At 41.1% G+C, this 20,260-nt stretch overlaps 1 protein-coding gene across 1 annotated transcript in view; it reads right to left on the minus strand.

The window, feature by feature from the left end:
- enox2 (ecto-NOX disulfide-thiol exchanger 2) overlaps window positions 1-18,640 on the minus strand; it is a 275,592-nt gene extending 256,952 nt beyond the window's left edge. The window contains 2 exon segments of the mRNA XM_065019819.1: window positions 8,775-8,817; window positions 18,435-18,640. The gene's annotated coding sequence lies outside the window, so the exon portion shown is untranslated.
- Window positions 18,641-20,260: the final 1,620 nt, after the last annotated feature.

Consider the following 20,260-nt stretch of genomic DNA (forward strand, 5'->3'; position numbering starts at 1 on the left):
TGCGTAACAATTCTAAATGCAATCACGTGTTAAAAACAGTTCTTGGCCACGATTAAAATAAGCTACCATTTTAATTCCTCAATTGGTATTCAATTCACCATTCAAGTGCATACAGGCAACGGTAGGCTTTAGCGTGTCATACACCACTTTGCAATTAGCTGGAGGCAGTAGGCATTTTGAAAACATAATTGTTTGAAACCTGAACGTTTTAAAATCATATTATGCGGCATGTCTTGCCTTGCTTCAAAGTAAAATACAACCATAGAAATGTGGAGACAATTATTTATATAGACTTTCATATGCAATTGAAACCAGTAGCCTATTTCTCTCATGTTCCTTTCTAGGGAGTTTTTCCTAGCCACCGTGCTTCTACACCTGCATTGCTTGCTGTTTTGGGTTTTAGGCTGGGTTTCTGTACAGCACTTTGAGATATCAGCTGATGTACAAAGGGCTATATAAATAAATTTGATTAGATTCTCCTGGTTTCCAAATGAACTTGTTGTCTAGTAAGCAAAGGCACACTCCTAGTCATATTAGCAACCCATGCTAGTTGTTGCATCATTAGATCTCCCCTCTTTCTATATGTCTAACAGATTTTCATCTCTGTCACATGAAACCTTGTATGTGCAGTGCACTTTTGACACCAGGGTCTTCTCACTAATTACATTATGGAATGATGTACATTCGCATGTAGCCTATGGCCTCAAGTTGATTGTTCTGTTAATATGAATTACCATAATCTACAATGTGATTTCTGTAATTCTGAGCAAAGTGGGTGGATGCCCTAATCAGGTTACGCACCCAAAGCATACAAGTCCATTAAATTAAAATGGTACCAGTCCAATGTCAGGCTGAACATTTTCCTGACATACACCCTGATTCTCAGGCAGATGGAGGGTTGGGGGGGGGGGGGGGAGAAAAGTATGGACATTAGCCTCTGACACCGTGTATGCAACTTAATACAGACTGAATCCCCTCAACCCCTTTACCAAGGCATTTTACCCTGGAGCTGGGCAAAATGGACAAAAATGTACATCATGAAATATTGACTCAATTATTACCTTAACAATTACCCAATTATCCACATTACAGTGTCATAGCCTACTGGAGTCAACATTTAGCTCTCAGAGACCAATATGAGTGCACTTCATTGAGAGTAAGATTTTTTTTTTTAAATGGAAGAAGAAAAGTCCATATACCTCTACGGGATCGGTGTCACCCCCGTGGGACAGTTGAGCTAACGGGCTAATGTGATTAGCATGAGGTTGTTAGTAACAAAACAAATCCTAGGACATTGGCCATATCAGATAAGCCTGAAAGCTTAAATTCTTGTTAATCTACCTGCACTGCCCAATTTACAGTAGTTATTACAGTGAAAGAATACCATGCTATTGTTTGAGGAGAGTGCACAATTGTGAACTTAAATGTATTAATAAACCAATTAGGCACATTTGGGCGTCTAAAACTTTGCACATACACTGCTGCCATCTAGTGGCCAAAAACGAAATCGCACCTGGGCTGGAATGATGCATTATGGCCTCTCTCTTGCATTTCAAAGATGGTACCAAAAAAAAACATTCTTTGTATCATCTTTTACCAGATCTAATGTGTTATATTCTACTACATTAATTTCACCTGAAGGTTGCAAGTTCAAACCCCCGAGCTGACAAGGTACAAATCTGTCGTTCTGCCCCTGAACAGGCAGTTAACCCACTGTTCCTAGGCCGTCATTGAAAATAAGAATTTGTTCTTAACTGACTTGCCTAGTTAAATAAAGGTTAAAAAAATTACGCTCCCGAAGTTGCCGATAATATGCTACACCAGGGATTGGCAATCTTATTCATTTGAAGCGCCAACTTATCTTACCATTACTACCGATCTGAGTGCCAGTTATGATTTTCATATTCACATTTTCATGGAAGATTCATTTATTTTATAATAAAGTCTCAAAATCATGTGATTCATAAAAACTTGATATAAATTAAAATGATACAAATCTAAAAAAAAATACTTGCTGTTTGAGGTGAAGAAAAAAATACTTTGAGAAGCTACACAGCTCATTAGCGGTGGTGACTTAATAAACCTGTTATGGCTAGACTTTCCGCTTGCGGAACGATTCGAAAACACCCGGTGAAATTACAGAGCAAAATTCAAATTAAATTAGAAACATTTAACTTTCATAAAATCACAAGTGCAATACACCAAAATAAAGCTTAACTTCTTGTTAATCCAGCCACCGTGTCAGATTTCAAAAAGGCTTTACAGCGAAAGCAAACCACGCGATTATCTGAGGACAGCACCCCACCATACAAACACATGAAAATCATATTTCAACCAAGCAGGTGCAACAACGATATTAATTAATGCCCTACCTTTGAAGATCTTCTTCTGTTGGCACTCCAATATGTTCCAGAAACATCACAAATGTTTGTTCGATAAACTCCTTTTTTATATCCCCAAAATGTCAATGTATTTTGCGCGTTTGATTCAGAAAAACACCGGTTCCAACTCGCCCAACATGATTACAAATTATCTACTAAGTTATCTGTCAACTTGGTCCAAACATTTCAAACAACATTCCTAATCCAACTTTAGGTATCCTAAAACGTAAATAATCGATACAATTTCAGACGGAATATACTGTGTTCAATAGAGATAAAAGCAACGTGGAGCGTGTGACCTGGAATGCGCACCAAACAGAGTACACTTGGCTTGACACTCATTCTGAACAGCCGTACTTCATTTCTCAAAGGAAAAATATCAATTTCTAAATAATGTTGACATCTAGTGGAAGCCATAGGAACTGCAACCAGGTGCCTCAAATCTAGTTACCAATAGAAAACCAATTGAAAAACAGTCACCTCAAAACAAAACAAAATCCTGGATGATTTGTCCTCGGGGTTTCGCCTGACAAATAAGTTCTGTTATACTCACAGACATTATTTTAACAGTTTCAGAAACTTTAGAGTGTTTTCTATCCAAATCTACCAATTATATGCATATCGTAGCTTTTGGGCCTGAGTAGCAGGCAGTTTACTTTGGGCACGCTTTCCATCCGGACATGAAAATACTGCCCCCTATTCCAAACAGGTTTTAACCTCTTAAGTCGACCCTCTACTTTTTTGAACATTTTGTTAAAAATCGCGCAACATTTCAGCGCCCTGCTACTCATGCCAGGAATATAGTACGTTCATATGGTTAGAATGTGTGGATAGGAAACCCTCGGACGTTTTTAAAACTGGTTAAATCACGACTGTGGCTATAACATAACGTGCGTTACATCGGAAAGCGCAGGAAAACCTGATCACAGAAAATGGAAATAAATATCCTTGCGCCACTTCCAGCAATTGTTAACAGTGAGCCGAATTAGATAAGACCGAGCATTCAACTCCCACAGCATCCCCATGTTGTCTAGAGTCTTGTGAATTGAATCATCTTTGATTCTTGGTTGAACCGAAACAGGGGCACCACTTACCTCCGGTCTCCGCCCAGATCATTCCGGAAGAGCTCTCTCGTGAAATTTTTTCCAAGACGACAGCTAATGATTTTTACATCGCCTAAGGATGATTTTTATCGCTTATTAACGTTTACTAATACCTAAAGTAGCATTACAAACGTATTTCGAAGTGTTTTGTGAAAGTTTATAGTCTACTTTTGAATTTTAAAAATGACGTTACGTTGTGAAATCGCTGTTTTTTTTTCGTTTATCACACAGTCTACATATAACGATATCTTGGCTTTATATGGCCCGATTTAATCGAAATAAAGACCCAATAGTGTTTATGGGACATCTAGGAGTGCCAACAAAGAAGATGGTGAAAGGTAATGACTGTTTTCTATTTTATTGTGCGGTTTGTGTAACGCCGAAATGCTAATTATTTTGTTTACGTCCCCTGCTGTGCTTTTGTGTTGTAGTGTATTGGTGCATGCTATCAGATAATAGCTTCTCATGCTGTCGCCGAAAAGCATTTTAAAAATCTGACTTGTTGCCTGGATTCACAACGAGTGTAGCTTTAATTTGATACCCTGCATGTGTATTTTAATGAACTTTTGAGTTTTAACTAATACTATTAGCATTTAGCGTAGCGCATTTGCATTTCCAGAGCTCTAGTTGGGACGCAAGCGTCCCAAGTAGAAGCAAGAGGTTAACACAATCAGAAATACTATCAGATCCCCAAATGACATTTATAAGCTCTGAGCTCTAACTCCAAAAAGTTCTGGGACACTGTAAAGTCCATGGAGAACAACAGCACCTCCTCCCAGCTGCACACTTCACTGAGGCTAGGAAACACGGTCACCACTGATAAATCCATGATAATCGAAAACTTCAACAAGCATTTCTCAACGGCTGGCCATGCCTTCCTCCTGGCTACTCCAACCTTGGCCAACAGCTCCCCCCCGCAGCTACTCGCCCAAGCCTCCCCAGCTTCTCCTTTACCCAAATCCAGATAGCAGATGTTTTGAAAGAGCTGCAAAACCTGGACCCGTACAAATCAACTGGTCTTGACAATCTGAACCCCCCATTTCTGAAACTATCTGCCGCCATTGACGCAACCCCTATTACCAGCCTGTTTAAACTCTTTTTCATATCGTCTGAGATCCCCAAGGATTGGAAATCTGCCACAGTCATCCCCCTCTTCAAAAGGGGAGACACCCTGGACCCAAACTGTTACAGACCTATTTCCCTCCTGCCCTGCCTATCTAAGGTCTTCGAAAGCCTAGTCAACAAACAGATTACTGACCATCTCGAATCCCACCGTACCTTCTCCACTGTGCAATCTGGTTTCCGAGCCGGTCACGGGTGCACCTCAGCCACACTCAAGGAACTAAACGATATCATAACCGCCATCAATAAAAGACATCGACCTGGCCAACGCTTTCGACTCTGTCAATCACCATATTCTTATCGGCAGACTCAGTAGCCTCGGTTTTACTAATGACTGCCTTGCCTGGTTCACCAACTACTTTGCAGACAGAGTTCAGTGTGTCAAATCGGAGGGCATGTTGTCCGGTCCTCTGGCAGTCTATGGGGGTGCCACAGGGTTCAATTCTCGGGCCGACTCTTTTCTCTGTATATATCAATGATGTTGCTCTTGCTGCGGGCGATTCGCTGATCCACCTCTACGCAGACGACACCATTCTATATACTTCTGGCCCTTCCTTGGACACTGTGCTATCTAAGCTCCAAACGAGCTTCAATGCCATACAACACTCCTTCCGTGACCTCCAACTGCTCTTAAAACGCTAGTAAAACCAAATGCATGCTTTTCAACCGTTCGCTGCCTGCACCCGCATGCCCGACTAGCATCACCACCCTGGATGGTTCAGAAACAGCAGAGGGAACACCCCCCTATCCACATCGATGGAACAGTAGTGGAGAGGGTAGCAAGTTTTAAGTTCCTCGGCATACACATCACAGACAAACTGAATTGGTCCACTCACACAGACAGCATCGTGAAGAAGGCGCAGCAGCGCCTCTTCAACCTCAGGAGGCTGAAGAAATTCGGCTTGTCACCAAAAGCACTCACAAACTTCTACAGATGCACAATCGAGAGCATCCTGGCGGGCTGTATCAACGCCTGGTACGGCAACTGCTCCGCCCTCAACCGTAAGGCTCTCCAGAGGGTAGTGAAGTCTGCACAACGCATCACCGGGGGCAAACTACCTGCCCTCCAGGACACCTACACCACCCGATGTTACAGGAAGGCCATAAAGATCATCAAGGACATCAACCACCCGAGCCACTGCCTGTTCACCCCGCTATCATCCAGAAGGCGAGGTCAGTACAGGTGCATCAAAGCTGGGACCGAGAGACTGAAAAACAGCTTCTATCTCAAGGCCATCAGACTGTTAAACAGCCACCACTAACATTGAGTGGCTGCTGCCAACACACGGACATTGACACTGACCCAACTCCAGCCACTTTAATAATGGGAATTGATGGGAAATGATGTAAATATATCACTAGCCACTTTAAACAATGCTTCCTTATACAATGTTACTTACCCTACATTATTCATCTCATATGCATATGTATATACTGTACTCTATATCATCGACTGCATCCTTATGTAATACATGTATCACTAGCCACTTTAACTATGCCACTTTGTTTACTTTGTCTACATACTCATCTCATATGTATATACTGTACTCGATACCATCTACTGTATGCTGCCCTGTACCATCACTCATTCATATATCCTTATGTACATATTCTTTATCCCCTTACACTGTGTATAAGACAGTAGTTTTGGAATTGTTAGTTAGATTACTTGTTGGTTATCACTGCATTGTCGGAACTAGAAGCACAAGCATTTCGCTACACTCGCATTAACATCTGCTAACCATGTGTATGTGACAAATAAAATTTGATTTGATTTTGATTTGACCTAGAATATGTGGACAACTATAAGTACCTAGGTGTCTGGCTAGACTGTAAACTCTCCTTCCAGACTCATATCAAACATCTCCAATCTAAAATCAAGAAGATCACGCCGCCAAACTTACCCTAGTAAAAAGGACTATCCTACCGATCCTCGACTTCGGCGATGTCATCTACAAAATAGCTTCCAACACTCTTCTCAGCAAACTGGATGCAGTTTATCACAGTGCCATCCATTTTGTTACTAAAGCACCTTATACTCCCACCACTGCGACCTGTATGCTCTAGTCGGCTGGCCCTCGCCAGACCCACTGGCTCCAGGTCATCTACAAGACCATGCTAGGTAAAGCTCCGCCTTATCTCAGTTCACTGGTCACGATGGCAACACCCACCCGTAGCACGCGCTCCAACAGGTGTATCTCACTGATCATCCCTAAAGCCAACACCTCATTTGGCCGCCTTTCCTTCCAGTTCTCTGCTGCCTGTGACTGGAACGAATTGCAAAAATCGCTGAAGTTGGAGACTTTTATCTCCCTCACCAACTTTAAACATCTGCTATCTGAGCAGCTAACCGATCGCTGCAGCTGTACATAGTCCATCGGTAAATAGCCCTCCCAATTTACCTACCGCATCCCCATACTGTTTCTATTTATTTACTTTTCTGCTCACCAGTATCTCTACCTGCACATGACCATCTGATCATTTATCACTCGTGTTAATCTGCTAAATTGTAATTATTCGCCTCCCTCATGCCTTTTGCACACAATGTATATACTCTTTTTTTTCTACCGTGTTATTGACTTGTTTATTGTTTACTCCATGTGTAACTGTGTTGTTGTCTGCTATGCTTTATGGTTAAATAATGGTGAAATACAAAGCGCCTACATTTGCGGCGCAGGCCAGTTAGGTTAGGCCTACTTCTATGCATAATCAGGTGCACGTCCTTACTCAACATCAACAGGAGCACTCCAAACAAAACTAATAAATTCATAGATCGTAAATGGAATGAATCAGAACCGCAGAACCAAAAGTTGTTTGTCACAGGTGCAGCCTAGGTTGTGCGCTCAGCAAACTACGTGTCCACTCCGACAATGAGAAATGTAAATTACTTTAATAATAATAACATTAAATCCATTAACAGGAATTACGGTAACCAAACTAACATTCTAGATTAGAAATTGTGGGAATTAACAGTAAATGTACTACTGGTGAGGGTCCGTAATGGATTAGTCCACCGAGACAGGTGAACAGCCTATCGACCAGTCAACTAAATGGGGTCAACCCTATCGTATATTAATGTAATTGGCATGTCCTAAAAACTTTCCACAGGCATAATCGCAAACGGAGATACGCAGTTGATGGAGTATGTTAATAAACGAATGTGTTGCCTACTCTGGTTGTAAACCTGTCTCCCCAGTGCCTCTATTGGGACCTGAGGAATAAATCTGATACCGTTAGAAAGCAGGGATTCTCGTCTATTCAACATTGGTCATGTCTGAGAACTTTAAAATATATTCTTAAAATAAACTAACTGAGAAATATCTCCCATGCGGTCAATAAATCTCCCCTGAAACATGAACATTTTAGACTTACAAGGTTATGGATAAACGTGTCTTATGCTGCATTTCGACAAGGGACGCAAAACCCTTCATACCACTCTTCATAGCGGGTCAAGAAAGCAAGAAAACTGACGCAAAAGCAAGCCAGCACAACGGTATGCGTTACTATGGTGATTACAGTAAACAAACAGTGCAAATCAACATCCAGTAGAAAATAACGCCACGGCAGATGGCAAAAGTTTAAATATTGGAACTCTGGTGGCAAGTCCCGTCTACCGTGGCTGCTAAAGGCCTGTCTCAACGGCATTTAGCGCTGTGCTCTCAATGAAAACAATGACATCCAGTTTGTGGTCTACTGTCTAACGCGTACCATCTAAACTCAGCATTAGTTACTTACCTTTCTTTGAAGTAGCCTACTTTAGCCATTTCATCCCTTACTCATTGAATGAGGAAATTATTTTATAAAAAGACTAAACGTACTTGGTTGTAAATTTGCACTATTTTATAGCCCATGAAGGGTGGCCATCCTCCAGGAGAGACAAAGGGACAGTGTTGTATTTGAGAGACTTGAATATGCAAATAAGCCAACAGGTAGAGATTAGCCTAAATAAATGTGTCTAATTCTCTGTATGGTAATAGGCATAATAATGATATGGCATTTTATATTGTAAAATGGTTCCTTGCATCATTAAACTCAATTTTCAGGAAAATATTTGGCCCATAGTGTAACAGATTTAAAAAATGAATTGACTCGAAATAGTCCTACTTGTCCGAAAAACAAGTGGCAAAAAAAGAGAATGTCAAGCCCTAGAAATTATGTAAAAACTCACCTCACACAATACCCACTTGGATGTACAACACTCTGAGGTGACCCTGAGGGGGAAAAGAAATAGAAGTCAAGGCACAATCAGCAGCAATGTTTCTTTCTTACAGGCAACTAGCTCTACGACAGACATGTCTAACACAGTACAAGCAACCCTCAACACAATCTGGTGATTAGATCCATTCTAGGAGTCATAACATCAGGCTTGTGAGTGGTAAACAGGATTACATCCACATTCATGAGCACAACGATCATTAGTTCTGATGCACCGTGGGCTTACGTGAATCATTAAAAGACCACATTTGATTGCATGTAAACAGCTGCTCATCTGTTCAGAGGGGTTGGTTTAAATGCGGAACACATTTCGGTTGAATGCATTCAGTTGTTCAACTGACAAAGTATCCCCTTTCCTTTCAGACAGTGAGTCCTCTTGACCGCCTTGAACTGATGCCTGTGAGCAAGGAGCTTTTCTTGTGTTGCTAGGTTACAAAACTCTCCTCCATATGAGGCACAATCAGCGATGAGGCACAATCAGCAGCAATGTTTCTTTCTTACAAGCAACTTTAAGCTCCACGACGGAGACATGTCTAACACAGTCCCAGAGACCCTTATCACAATCCAGTGATTAAATCCATTTCACCTGAACTCTAGGAAACATAACTGTGCCGAGCTCCCTGCCTTCCAGGGCGTCTATATCAGGCGGTGTGAAAGGAGGACTCGGAAAAGGGGCACCGGTGCATCAACTCAGGCACCAACAGGCTCCTGAACAGCCGCTATCCCAGGGATTATCAACTAGATTCAGTGGAATGCAAATTGACTGCAAGAAGACCATACAGATGTTTGACTAAAACAATTATAAACATTGCTTACATTTGAATACGATCATGTGTGAGAACACTTGGGAACAGATTCCTCAAATCACTTTGAGCTGATTTCCTGGTGTTTTTCCTTGTTGCTCAGAAAGCTTGTGGGGACAAATAAAACCAGTTGGGGAACCCTGTTATTGAGCACGACTGACTTTACACTATAGAAGTCCAGACTCCAGACCTCTTAGTTGATGCTAGATGTCAGAGGCCTGAAACGGTACACTGCGAAACTCAAATAGGCCATCAGCGTATAACGCACTTGTGATAAAATGTTCAAGCACTTCCTACTGCTTCCGAAGAGTGTTTATGTTAACAAGCTAGCTGGCTATTGTAATCTGTGTGAGTGATCCATTTTGGGTGTACTCACGTTCTCATATGAACTGCAATGAAGCATTGTTCTGATAACCGGAGCATTGCATGTGATCACATCGCATAATAACAGTCTTAAATTCATAAACATAATTAAAGAAATGTTCACCGGTCATGCAGAGTTTGTTGACTTCCTGAGTAAGCACTGGTAACCCACCAGAGACAATTTTGGTCTGTATCTGTGTGGTCTGCACTGCGGCGATAAGAGGCACTCGCGCACTTGAGAACTGCAGCTGTCAAGCCTGAGGTGATTTACAATATGGCATGAAATTTACTAAAGTGCGAACCCTGTGCCATCGGTAGGGTATAAAAAAATGTTTGAGGGGGAGGACAGCTCATTATAATGGCTGTAAAGGAGTGAATGAAATGGCATCGAACACATGATGTATGACAGTATTTCACTTATTCCGCTCCTGTGGAGTGCATATACAGTCAAAATCAAAAGTTGACACACCTACATATTCAAGGGTTTTTCTTAATTTTTAAAAATTTCCTACAATGTAGAATAATATTGAAAACACCAAAACTATGAAATAACACACATGGAATCATGTAGTAAACAAAAAGTGTTATATTATTTAAAGTAGCCAACCTTTGCCTTGACAGCTTTGCACACTCCTGGCATTCTCTCAACCGGCTTCATGATATAATCACCTGGAATGCTTTTCCAACAGTCTTGAAAGAGTTCAAACATATGCTGAGCACTTGTTGGCTGCTTTTCCTTCACTCTGCTGTCCAACTCATCCCAAACCATCTCAATTGGGTTGAGGTCGGGTGATTGTGGAGGCCAGGTAATCTGATGCAGCACTACATCACTCTCCTTTGTCAAATAGCCCTTACACAGCCTGGAGGTGTGTTGGGTCACTGTCCTGTTGAAAAACAAATGATAGTCCCACTGAGCCCAAACCAGATGGGATGGCGTATCGCTGCAGAATGCTGTGGTAGCCATGCTGGTTAAGTGTGCCTTGAATTCTAAATAGATCACAGACAGTGTCACCAGCAAAGCAACACCACACCACCTCCTCCATGCTTCACGCAGAGAACCACAGACGCAGAGATCATCTGTTCACCTACTCTGCGTCTCACAAAGGCAAAGCGGTTCTAACCAAAAATCTCCAATTTGGCATCAAAGATAGATTTTCACCAGTCCATTCCTCATGTTTCTTGACCCAAGCAAGCCTCCTTATTTGCCCAAGAAGGCCTGATTCATGCAGTCTCCTCTGAACAGTTGATGTTAAGATGTGTCTGTTACTTGAACTCTGAAGTAACAGTTAATTGTCGATGTCTGAGGCTGGTAACTCTAATGACTTAACCTCTGCAGCAGAGGTAACTCTCGGTCTTCCTTTCCTCTGGCGGTCCTCACGAGAGCCAGTTTCATCATAATGCTTTATGGTTTTTGCGACTGCACTTGAAGAAAAATTCACATTTCTTGAAATGTTCTGGATTGACTGAGCTTCATGCCTTAAAGTAACAGACTGTCATTTCTCTTTGCTTATTTGAGCTGTTCTTGTCATAATATGGACTTGGTCTTTTACCAAATAGGGCTGTATACCACCCGCCCCTTGTCACAACACAACTGATTGGCTCAAACGCATTAAGGAACGAAATTCCACAAATGAACTTCTAACAAGGCACATCTGTTAATTGAAATGCAATCCAGGTGACTATCCCATGAAGCTGGTTGAGAGAATGCCAAGAGTGTGCAAAGCTTTCATCAAGGCAAAGGGTGGCTACTTTGAAGAATCTAACATATATTTTGATTTGTTTAACACTTGTTCGGTTACTACATGATTCAATACGTGTTATTTCACAGTTTTGACGTCTCCACTATTATTCTACAATGTAGTTTTAGCTACAAAAAGAAAGAAAAATGCTTGAATGAATAGTGTGTCCAAACTTTTGACTGATACTGTATGTATATATGCCATTTAGCAGATGCTTTTATCCAAAGCAACTTACAATGAGCCACACAGGACCCGAGAGGCTAGGGGTTGTCAGTTGTGGCTGTTGGATGGAGAAACCGGAGGACAGGCTCATCTACTTGGTGCATGACAAGTAATATTTCCAACAATTGTTTACAGACAGATTATTTCACTTATAATTCACTGTATCACAATTCCAATGGGTCAGAAGTGTACATACACTAAGTTGACTGTGCATTTAAACAGCTTGGAAAATTCCAGAAAATTATGTCATGGCTTTAGAAGCTGCTGATAGGCTAATTGACATCATTTGAGTCAATTGGAGGTGTACCTGTGGATGTATTTCAAGGCCTACCTTCAAACTCAGTGCCTCTTTGCTTGACATCATGGGAAAATCAAAAGAAATCAGCCCAAAAAAATTGTAGACCTCCACAAGTCTGGTTCATCCTTGTGAACAATTTCCAAATGCCTAAATGTACCACGTTCATCTGTACAAACAATAGTACGCAAGTATAAACACCATGGGAACACGCAGCCATCATACCACTCAAGGAGACACGTTCCTCCTCCTAGAGATGAATGTACTTTGGTGTGTGAATGGTGCAAATCAATCTCAGAACATAAAATAGATGGCATCATGAGGTAGGACAATTATGTGGATATATTAAAGTAACATCTCAAGACATCGGTCAGGAAGTTAAAACTTGGTTGCAAATGGGTCTTCCAAATGGACAATGACCCCAAACATACTTCTGAAGTTGTGGCAAAATGGCTTATGGACAACAAAGTCAAGTTATTGGAGTGGCCATCAAAAAGTCCTGACCTCAATCACATAGAAAATTTGTGGGCAGAACTGAAAAAGCGTGTGCGAGCAAGGAGGCCCACAAACCCGACTCAGTTACACCAGCTCTGTCAGGAGGAATGGGCCAAAATCCACCCAACTTATTGTGGGAAGCTTGTGGAAGGCCACCCAATGTTTGACCCACGTTAACCTCTTGCTTCTACTTGGGACGCTTGCGTCCCAACTAGAGCTCTGGAAATGCAAATGCGCTACGCTAAATGCTAATAGTATTAGTTAAAACTCAAAAGTTCATTAAAATACACATGCAGGGTATCAAATTAAAGCTACACTCGTTGTGAATCCAGGCAACAAGTCAGATTTTTAAAATGCTTTTCGGCGACAGCATGAGAAGCTATTATCTGATAGCATGCACCAATACACTACAACACAAAAGCACAGCAGGGGACGTAAACAAAATAATTAGCATTTCGGCGTTACACAAACCGCACAATAAAATAGAAAACAGTCATTACCTTTCACCATCTTCTTTGTTGGCACTCCTAGATGTCCCATAAACACTATTGGGTCTTTATTTCGATTAAATCGGGCCATATAAAGCCAAGATATCGTTATATGTAGACTGTGTGATAAACGAAAAAAACAGCGATTTCACAACGTAACGTCATTTTTTAAAATTCAAAAAGTAGACGATAAACTTTCACAAAACACTTCGAAATACGTTTGTAATGCTACTTTAGGTATTAGTAAACGTTAATAAGCGATAAAAATCATCCTTAGGCGATGTAAAAATCATTAGCTGTCGTCTTGGAAAAAATTTCACGAGAGAGCTCTTCCGGAATGATCTGGGCGGAGACCGGAGGTAAATGGTGCCCCTGTTTCGGTTCAAACAAGAATCAAAGATGATTCAATTCACAAGACTCTAAACAACATGGGGATGCTGTGGGAGTTGAATGCTCGGTCTTATCTAATTCGGCTCACTGTTAACAATTGCTGGAAGTGGCGCAAGGATATTTATTTCCATTTTCTGTGATCAGGTTTTCCTGCGCTTTCCGATGTAACGCACGTTATGTTATAGCCACAGTCGTGATTTAACCAGTTTTAAAAACGTCCGAGGGTTTCCTATCCACACATTCTAACCATATGAACGTACTATATTCCTGGCATGAGTAGCAGGGCGCTGAAATGTTGCGCGATTTTTAACAAAATGTTCAAAAAAGTAGAGGGTAGGAGCAACAGGTTAAACAATTTAAAGGCAATGCTACCAAATACTAATTGAGTGTATGTAAACTTCTGACCCACTGGGAATGTGATGAAAGAAATAAAAGCTGAAATAAATCACTCAACTATTATTCTGACATTTCACATTATTAAAATAAAGTGGTGATCCTAACGGACCTAAGACAGGGATATTTTTTTTACTAGGAATAAAATGTCAGGAATTGTGAGAAACTGGAGTTTAAATGTATTTGGCTAAGGTGTATGTAAACTTCTGACTTCAACGTCACCAAACCCACTGGCTCCAGGTCATCCACAAGTCTCTGCTAGGTAAAGCCCCGCCTTATCTCAGCTCACTGGTCACCATAGCAGCACCCATCCGTACCACGCAATAGAGCAGGTATATTTCACTGGTCATCCCCAAAGCCAACACCAACTTTGGCCACCTTTCCTTCCAGTTCTCTGCTGGCAAGGACTGGAACGAACTGCAAAAATCACTGAAGCTGGAGATTCATATCTCCAGAGCAGCTCACAGATCACTGCACATAGCCCATCTGTAAAAAGCCCATCCAACTACCTCATCCCCATACTGTATTTACTTATTTATCTTGCTCCTTTGCATCCCAGTATCTCTACTTGCACATTCATCTTCTGCACATCTACTATTCCAGTGTTGAATTGCTATATTGTAATTACTTCACCACCATGGCCTATTTATTGCCTTTTCCTCCCTTATCCTACCTCATTTGCACATACTGTATATATACATTTTCTACTGTATTATTGACTATGTTTGTTTATTCCATGTGTAACTCTGTGTTGTTGTGTGTCAAACAGCTTTGCTTTATCTTGGCCAGGTTGCAGTTGCAAATGAGAACTTGTTCTCAACTAGCCTTTCTGGGGGGGTGTATATGGAACATAATGAGAAATGGTAACAAACATATGTCATTCATGATTTAGAATTAAATAACTTAAACTGAGGGGCCTCCCAGGTGGCGCAGTGGTTAAGGGCGCTGTACTGCAGCGCCAGCTGTGCCACCAGAGACTCTGGGTTCGCGGCCAGGCTCTGTCGTAAGCGGCCGCGACCGGGAGGTCCGTGTGGCGACGCACAATTGACCTAGCGTCGTCTAGGTTAGGGAGGGTTTGGCCGGTAGGGAAATCCTTGTCTCATCGCGCACCAGCGACTCCAGTGGAGACGAAGGTTGAAAGTCATGCGTGGGCAGAACTGAAGCCCGTACGGGAGATGTAGCGATGAGACAAGATAGTAGCTACTAAAAAAACAATTGGATAGAAAAAGGGGTAATTGGGAGAAAAGGGGGTCAAATTTAAAAAAAAATATTTAAAAAATACATAAATAAAATAACTTTGTACATTTGAAAGTGTGCAGTGTCATCATTTCAGTCTCTTTTGGGACCCTGTCACATTCATATTCTCAGAATGTCACATCAAAATTCTCCTCTAGTGTTATGAAAATGCTAATATTTTTTTACTTTTTATTGAGGTATGCAAATAAAGAATTGTAAAGCATTTTTCGTTGGTTAACACGGGACCCACGAGTACATAGTCCTATGCCATATGAATTCAAGTTAATGGTGGTTTCTTGGCTCATGAGGTACACTGCATTTTCAGATTACTACAACAGTATCATGATGAAATTTGGTCAAGAAATCTTTAATATATTAACACTCATTTCGCACAGCGTCACTGTCAATTTTCCTCTAAAGTATTTATGAAAATAGTAATATTTTCATCATTGTTTTTGTGTGGGCAAGCCTTCCTTTCAAACTGTCTTAATATTTTACCCTAAGACCTTGAGATTCACAGACTTTTACCGATGCGTCTGTTCTCCCAAAACTACTCGTCCTTAAACTGGTCCTGAACATCTAAAACAAAAAGCATTGTATTTGGTACAAATCCTTCCCTAAGTTCTAGACCTCAGCTGAATCTGATAATGGTGTGGCTATTGAACAGGTTGAAGAGACTAAATTACAGTGTTACCTTAAATTGTAAACAGGCATGGTCAAAAAAACATAGATTTGATGGTTATAAAGATGGGGAGGTCTGTTCGTAATAAATAGGTGCCCTGCTTTTATAACAGCGCATACCAAAAAGCAAGTCCCGCAAGCTCTAGTTTTGTCTATCTTTATTGTCCAGTTGTGTTGTCGAGTGCTGCAAGGAAAGACTTAGTTATGCTGCAGCTGGGCCAGAACAGAGCAGCACACCTTTCTCATACATTGTAATCAGAGGGCTAATATAAATACTATACATGCCAGTCTCTCTTGGCTAAGAGTTGAGGAGAGTGACTGCATCCCTTCTTTTTATAAGAAACAATGTGTTCAAAATTCTAAATTGTTTGCATAGTCAGCTTACACACAGCTCTAACACACTTTCCCCACCAGACATGCCACCAGGGGTCTTTGCACAGTCCCCAAATCTAGAACAAATTCAAGAGAGCGTACAATATTACAGAGACATTATTGCATGGAACTCCCATCGCTCAAATGAACTGCAAACCTGGTTTAAAAAAAACAGAAAGCAACACCTCACAGCACCTCTCCCCTATTTGACCTAGATAGTTTGTGTGTATGTATTGATATGTAGGCTACGTATGCTATTTTTAAAATGATGTAGCTCTGTCCTTGAGCTGTACTTATCTATTAAGGTTCTGTATTAGGTCATGTTTCATGTTTTGTATGGACCCCAGAAAGAGTAGCTGCTGCTTTTGCAACAGCTAATAGGCATCCTAATAAAATACCTAGATACCTTACCCCTATACATATCAAGGTCTAGCAGTCCAGTAACCCTGCGCAGTGTAAATATGGTATTATAACTGGCCCTGTATATAGCTTACATACTTCATGTTCATTTTATTTATATTTCTTGTATTTTTTTTCTACCTTGTGTTATTTTTAGTGCAACACTGATGATATTGATTACTGCATTGTTGGGTTTAGAGGTAGCAAGAAAGGAGTTGTACTGTACTTGTGCATGTGACAAAACTTAAAACGTGAAACATAACATCAGTCCTGTGAGTGGTAAACAGTATTACACCCACATTCATGAGCACAGAGATCATCATCGTTACCTCTGATGCACCGTGGGCTTACGTGATTCATTAAAAGACCACAGTTACTAATCTGTTCAGAAAGTGGTTCCTCTTAGCCGCCTTGATGGCTGTGAGTAAGGGGCTGTTCTTGTGTTGCTAGGTTACAAAAAAACTATCCTCCATATGAATAACAAGTTTGTATGTTAGTGGTCCTGGTACAGTCTCTCTGTCTCTTTCGCAGTCTCTCACACACACTAGGTATAGTAGATAATGAGTTTTAAAAAAGGTCGTAGCTAGCTAACTTAGCTAGCCACGTTGTTTTGCTTTAGGTAGCTAGCTGGTAAATATTTAAACAGTCAAAGCTAGCTCAAGAACCAAATGCTATCCCAGCAGGAGGTAACATTAGCCTAAGCCATAAACCAATAGTATGGTACGGAGTAACGTTACTAGCCCGTACCAAGCCTCACTGTCAGCACTTTTCTGTCATATGGGTACTTTGCTAGCCAACAGGATCCAACTAGCATAGAGACTAGCATATACACCTAGGTTGAAGATGACAAAGGTTAAGACAACGGGATTCTAATATCCCAGAGCTATTTCAACAATGGAATCAGCCAGCGCCAACTTTCAGAATGTTTAATATTGTTATAAATCTAGACATTCTGTTACTTCGCATTGTTCAAGTATTCCCCATGTAATGTTAATGGGGAGCTAACATGGATGCCTTAGATGGATGTAAATGCATTTTAATTGCAGAAATAGCATTGCCCAATTCTATAAATGCATGGCTCTGGGACCAGCAGGGTGGATATATATTTCTATGCCAGAGGGACCAACTATACTAGTTAGTAACGGCACTAATCGTTAGCAACGACGCTGGTATAGAATTAGCTATATGATCGCTATGGGCGCTGGTCCCAGATTTGTGACGACGTTGTCTTGTATATTTTCGATCTAGGTATTCACTAGGAACCAAACAGGACCAGACGGAAGCAAACATAATTAAACGGGGAGGGGTCTACCTGAATTTGTCCAATAGAAAATCTAGTTTTCGTTGCAAAACGTTTTACGTTTGGAGTAAACGGTTTCCGTTTCAAAACGTTTGCTATGGTCTTCGTGCTAACGTTAGCTAGCTAGGTAACCAAGGATTTGTATAAATAACCGGCCTTATTACTATCTGTGAGGTAACGTTAGATAACTAGCTAACCGGAAAATCCAAATGATACGAACTTCAAGAAATATTACATGGGCTGTGCCTTCCAGTTAACTACCAAACAAATACACTTTCCTCGAGTTATTAACTTAGTTAACTATCTAACGTTAGTTGGCTGTGGTTGTGACTTAGCTATGTTAGCTAGCCAGCGAACGTTAGCTAGCTACACACGCGGAAGTTAACTAGCTAATGCTATAAGAGCGAAATAGTGATAACGATATATCTGTTCCTTACTTCAGTTGTTTCTTTCAGTTTCCAGCTTTCAGACGACACCGCCTTTCCCGGATTTTTCGTATGTCCTCTGTTACTAGCTAACAGCTTTGCACGCCACAGAGGTATAGCACGATGCAAGCCGCACAATGTTCACAATCTTTGATGCAAGCGACTCACACTGGCAACGGCCCTGTCCAGTGGCAGTGTGTCAGCTGACCAAATTACGCGAGATTTTACTGCTTGGTTAAAGTCAGTGGCAAAATAAACTACAAAATTGATTTATGGCAACCCGGAGGACAACAACACGTGCTTGTTGCTGTCGATGGCGTAATAACGACCTCTGTCGGAGAACCACTTGGAGAGAAAATCCATGCTTTTCATTTTTTTATATAAACTTTACATAACCTTGTAAATTAGTTAAGAATACATTCTTATTTACAATGACAGCCTACCAGGGAATAGTGGGTTATCTACCTTGTTCAGGGGAAGAACAACAGATTTTTGCCTTGTCAGCGCGAGAATTCGATACAGCAACCTTTCAGTTACTGACCCAAAGCTCTAACCACTAGGCTAACTGCCACCCTCTTCATGCTGAAAGGTGGCATTGATCATAAATATTGTCTCTATGGTTTATTTTCCTATTTGAAAAATTATTAGACTAGATCTGTCATGACCATTCAATCTAAGAGGTAATGTCCTAGATATAAAATATAAATCATTCATTCAAAGATATTGAATTTGGCCACTCAGTGTTATCTCTAGAGACAACAGACTTGGAAAATAAACATTAAACTAACTAGCCCAATCCTTATATGAAGGCTTTGCCTCAATTGCAAGGTAGCCTATCTGGCAGAGGTGGGACGAAGTCACTATAGAGATAAATAGTAATGGCATCTTTGTGTAGCACAGCTGAAAACTGTTGTCCTGATTAAAGAAGCAATAAAACTGTCGTTCTTTAGACTAGTTGAGTATCTGGAGCATCAAGCATTTGTGGGTTCGATTACGGGCTCAAAATGGCCAGAAACAAAGAACTTTTTTCTGAAACTCATCAGTCTATTCTTGTTCTGAGAAATTCCATTTCTATTCCATTTGAGAAATTGCCAAGAAACTGAAGATCTCGTACAACACTGTGTACTACTCCCTTCACAGAACAGCGCAAACTGGCTCTAACCAGAATAGAAAGAGGAGTGGGAGGCCCCGATGCACAACTGAGCAAGAGGACAAGTATATTAGTGAGTCTAGTGTAAGAAACAGACGCCTCACGAGTCCTCAACTGGCAGCGTCATTAAATAGTACCCGCAAAACACCAGTCTCAACGTCAACAGGTTTACTGGGCCTATTGAAGGTAGTGCAATGTTACAGCGACACTATATATACAAAAGTATGCTGACAGGTGTATAAAATCGAGCACACAGCCTTGCAATCTCCATTGACAAACGTTGGCAGTAGAATGGCCATTTTGAAGAGCTCAGTGACTTTCAATATGGCACCGTCATAGGATGCCACCTTTCCAACAAGTCAGTTTGTAAAATTTCTGTGAAGTGGTAGACCACACAAACTCACAGAATGGAACCGCTGAGTGCTGAAGCGCATAGCGTGTAAAAATCGTCTGTTCTCGGTTGCAACACTCACTACCAAGTTCCAAACTGCACCAATACTACCTGCCCCAATGCATAGTGCCAACTGTAAAGTTTGATGGAGCAGGAATCATGGTCTGGGGCTGTTTTTCATGGTTCGGGCTAAGCCCTTTAGTTGCAGTCAAGGGAAATCCTAAAACTACAGCATACAATTACATTCTAGACGATTCTGTGCCTCCAACTTTGTGGCAACAGTTTGGGGAATGCCCT

Source organism: Oncorhynchus nerka, linkage group LG6 (genome assembly GCF_034236695.1).
Source record: "Oncorhynchus nerka isolate Pitt River linkage group LG6, Oner_Uvic_2.0, whole genome shotgun sequence".
Taxonomy (NCBI): Eukaryota; Metazoa; Chordata; class Actinopteri; order Salmoniformes; family Salmonidae; genus Oncorhynchus; species Oncorhynchus nerka.